At 37.3% G+C, this 4673-nt stretch overlaps 1 pseudogene; it reads right to left on the reverse strand.

Moving 5' to 3' along the window:
* Positions 1 to 3383: 3383 nt before the first annotated feature.
* On the reverse strand, positions 3384 to 3742 carry LOC133077166 (small ribosomal subunit protein uS10-like; annotated as a pseudogene).
* Positions 3743 to 4673: the final 931 nt, after the last annotated feature.

Raw genomic sequence — 4673 nt, forward strand, 5'->3', positions numbered from 1 at the left:
CCTCAGCCCAGGAGCTGGTATAGAAGTAGGTATTAGGCATCTGTTGCTTTGTGTTATGGCTAATGCATGAGAGAGATGCTTTTCTAGAACCCAAGAGCCCTAGCTACACCACTGAGGATGAAGGAAGATTGCAGGGGACCAACTGGTTTTCGTTTGGACCATGATTAAGAGAAGGCTCACTTGCTCTAATGCTTTTAAAATCAGCTCCCCTCCAAAGCACTTGCGTTACGTATATGCCATCTTGCAGAAAGACTCAGCATTTGAGATTCAAGCCAAATGCTTTTTAGCCCACTTAAAAAAGACACTGCTGCCTTGGGCCCTGCCGGCTGCAGGGGCTGACTGGGCTGGAAGCCAGCTTTGAGGCTGACCATCATAGCTCTTGCCACTTAATATGAAGGGAAGATTGGTGACATGGTTTATATTAGTAGCAATGCTAACCATTTACTGGATACCTTACACATGGCCCAGGCACTTTTTTTAAAAGCCAACTTTCTCTCATTATTAAATAGTAAAATCTGACATTTTAAAAGGCACAATCACTTATATTATTTTGCTATTGAAAAAGTTGGTATGTAGCATATTGTTCTCCCAGATTCATAGATTAAAAATCAATGACAAAGTGAGAGAGTGGCATGCACATATATACACTACCAAACGTAAACTAGATAGCTAGTGGGAAGCAGCCACATAGCACAGGGAGATCAGCTCTGTGCTTTGTGACCACCTAGAGGGGTGGGATAGGGAGCGTAGGAGGGAGGGAGATGCAAGAAGGAAGAGATATGGGAACATATGTATATGTATAACTGATTTACTTTGTTATAAAGCAGAAACTAACACACCATTGTAAAGCAATTATACTCCAGTAAAGATGTTAAAAAAAAAAAATCAATGTCTGAGAGAAAATGTAACAAAATTATAATTGGGAAGATAGGGAGTGACTAATTAGGTGACTTTAAGTTTCATGAGGGAAGAACACTGTTTTCTTGTTTTATTTAATATTGTTTTTCTATTTTCTGTCTGGTGTTAAACACAGTGCCTGGTGCATAGTAGGCACTCATCAGATATTTATTGAATGAATGAATAAGTGAATGAATATATGAAACCTTTTAGGAGGAAGAACTGACCAAACATTAAAATGAAAACTTCGGTAACACCAAGTGTAAATATGAGCTTCCTTACAAAAACAGTTGATTACATGAGAGGAAAATCTATCTAGTTTTCTTTATACCCTATTTTAACTAGAGTAGAAAATGGATGTCCCAAAGTCTCAGACAAATAAATTGTCCTTCCAACATGTCTATCTTACCAGAAGTTCCTAGACATTGTATGACCTCAACTTGCCAGTTTTCCAGCTGTAGTTTCTTAACTTAAGTGTTTCAAGATAAATTTGGTTAGTTTTTAGTCAAATGCATGACCCAAGTGACTCTATGTAAAGAGTAACTTAGAATCCTCATGTCAGTTTTGGTATTTATAAAGTTGGACCAGTTACATAATTTGCGGGGACCAGTACAAACTGACAATGTGGGGCCCTTGTTCAAAAATTACTAAGAATTTCAAGACAGCAATAGCAGAGCATCACACCAAATGTAGGTCCTTCTAAACTGGGGACCTGTGTGACTACATAAGTGGCATGCCCATGAAACCAATTCTATATAGATTGCTTGTCTTTTGGGGACTCCTGAAGCATTGGTGAGTTCATATTTGCAGCAAGAGCGCATGGAAATTACAGGGTTATTTGATTATTTCAAACATGGAGATGAGATGTAGGGAAAATGTAATGTATAGGTGGAACTAAAACCTAGGGCAGAGATTATGACAAAAAATTCCACATATGTAATTTGCTCCCATTCACTATTTACATAATGTTCTTAGATCTTACAATATATTTTTAGCATTTTGCTTTTGAGTAACCTGAGAGTTATGATATCTAGGCAACTTAAAATGTCTTTGATAAGTTTCATTCATTCTAAGCGTAGTAATTACAGTCTTCATAATATTGTCATACTGTATGGCTTTATTTTCTAATATTAAACAACTCTACCATTATGGACCAGCTGAAACTAAGCTTGAAGTTACTTTTCTTAGATTTGGTCTCATCTGATCGTACCTTATAAAAGTTTATTGAAGAAGACTGAAGCATATCCTACTGACCCAGAACTGAAGAGAAATGAGTTTTTTTAGGCCTGTAGGCTAGTAATACTCAAGAAATGTTTCTTGAATAATGAATGCTAATGTGTCACAGGCAATTACCATAGATGCTGATCAATGACAGTAATACTAAATGATGCCTCACCTTTTAACAACTGTGGTGAATACTTTAGAAGTATGTATTCTATTAATCTGAAAATTTATAACTAAAACATTTCAAAAATTCAAATAATGCACTGAATTTTGCCCTGATTCAATTTGAGTAATTTCATTAAAATAATGATTCACAAGATGATTTATATGCAATTAATTTTGGATTTATTGTGATGCTTGTTCTTTTGGTTTATTGAGATATAATTTACATATAGTAAAATTCACCCTTCTTTGGTGTACAGTTCAATGAATTTTGACAAACTTACATGGTCATGTAATTGCCTCTACAATTAAGATAGAGAACATCTCCATCATCCCAAAAGTTTCCTTCAACTCCCTTTGTAGATAATTCCTTCTCTCCACTCCAGTCCCTACACACCACTGATATGATTTCTGTTCTTCTAGTTTTGCGTTTTATAGAATGTCATATAAAAGAAATGATTTGTATTATTTAAATTATTTTGAGTTTGTCTTCTTTTACTTACCATTATGCTTTCCTTGCTCCAGCAGTATTCGGTAATTTTTTTTTTTTAAAGCCCATCTAATAAGTATGTAGTGGTATCTCATTGTGGTTTTGGTATTAATTTCCCTAATAACGAATGATATTAAGCATTTTTTTCGTGTATTTGCGCCACGTATCTTCTTTGGCAAAGTATCTTGTTCAAATCTTTTCCTTGATAAATGGAATATTTATAAATGGAATGGAATATTTATAAATGGAATATTTCCTGCCATATCAATAAACAAAGGATGTCATAGTCACCAATGATTGCAGCCCTCCGACGTGAGCTGGTGAGTGCTGAGGAAACTCAGGGCTGAAAAGAATACCTGCCACCTAGCAGCCATCAGACTGCAGCCGCTCCCTGCGGCGAGCCCTGCAGCAACTCAGGGTGTGAAAATACAGGCCCCAGATAGCTAAGGTGCATATCAAAGGAATGATTTCAGTGAGCCCAGACCCTTGCATCTTCCCATACATAGAAAAGCACTAAATTCCTTAACTTGAGATATCTGGTTTTCTTTATTTAACAATATCTTTTTTTTTTTTTTTGACAACTGATTATCAGTTTATTAAAAATGTTGATTTAAGCATCTGCAATGGTGACTTCAACCTCGACTCCTGGCTCAGTACTGATAGAAGTGATCTGCTTGACAATCTCAGAGGACTGTGCAGGTCAATAAGTCGCTTGTGGATCCTCATCTGGAAACGATCCCAAGTCTTAGAACCTTCACCGCAAGGAGTTTTCCTTGTAGTTATTCTCAGCGTCTTGGTAGGCATCCGAACCCGTCCTTTCACCTTGAGATTCTTTTCCTTTGCGCCTCTGATGAGGTCAGCACATACCTTCTCCAAAGACTTCACGTTGCGGCTGACGAGGGTGATTCTAATCCGGTGAATCGCCACCTCGGGCTCCACGGGCGTCTTTCCGGTATCTCTAAAAGCCATGGCTGTGGCGCGGCTTCCTGACCGACTTGTTCCTCAGCGAGGGCGAACAGCGGTGAGTCAGGGGCAGGAGCGGGTGGCCCGAGGCTCCGCTGCAGCGGCGACCACGTCTTCCTCCAAGAACTAACAATAATCTTCTGACTTCCGACTACCTTGCTCTTTGCTGCAAAACTCCTATATATCCTGGCTCCTCCCCTCGCCTCCTCAGAGCAGTTTCTCAGAGTTATCTGAAACGCTGTCTCCCAGGCTGCAGTCCTCATTTTGCCCCCGATGAAACTTAACTCGCAGCTCTCATGTTGTGCATTTTCTTTAAGTCAACATCCTGTTACGTTCTTTTTATTTATTTATTAAAAATATTTTTTGGGTTTAAAATTTTTTTCCAGCTTTATTGAGAAGTTTAAGGTGCACAACATAAATAAATAATTGATATATAGCATTATATAAGTTTAAGGTATACAACATAATGATTTGATATACGTACGTATTGCAAAATGATCACCACAATAAGTTTAATTAACATTCATTATCTCACACAGTTACAAAATTTTTTTTCCTATGATGAGAACTTTCAAGATCTACTCGCTTAGCAACTTTCAAATGTACAATACAGTAGTTAGCGATAGTCATCACAGTGTACATAACCTTATAACTGGAAGTTTGTACCTTTTGATCGCCTTCGCTCAATTCTCCCACTCCCCACTCCTTGCCTCTGTTTTCTTTATTTCTGTGAAAAATGATATTGGAGTCTTGTTAGGGCTTGCATTGAATCTATAGGTGGCTTCAGGTTGTATGAACATTTTAACAATATCAATTGTTTCAATACATGAATATAGGATACCTTTATTTGTGTCTTCAATTTCTTTCATTAACATCTTATAGTTATTAATGTAGAGATCTTTCACCTCCTTAGTTAAATTTATTCCTAAGTATTTTA

This window comes from Eubalaena glacialis, chromosome 17 (genome assembly GCF_028564815.1).
Source record: "Eubalaena glacialis isolate mEubGla1 chromosome 17, mEubGla1.1.hap2.+ XY, whole genome shotgun sequence".
In the NCBI taxonomy this organism is placed as follows: domain Eukaryota; kingdom Metazoa; phylum Chordata; class Mammalia; order Artiodactyla; family Balaenidae; genus Eubalaena; species Eubalaena glacialis.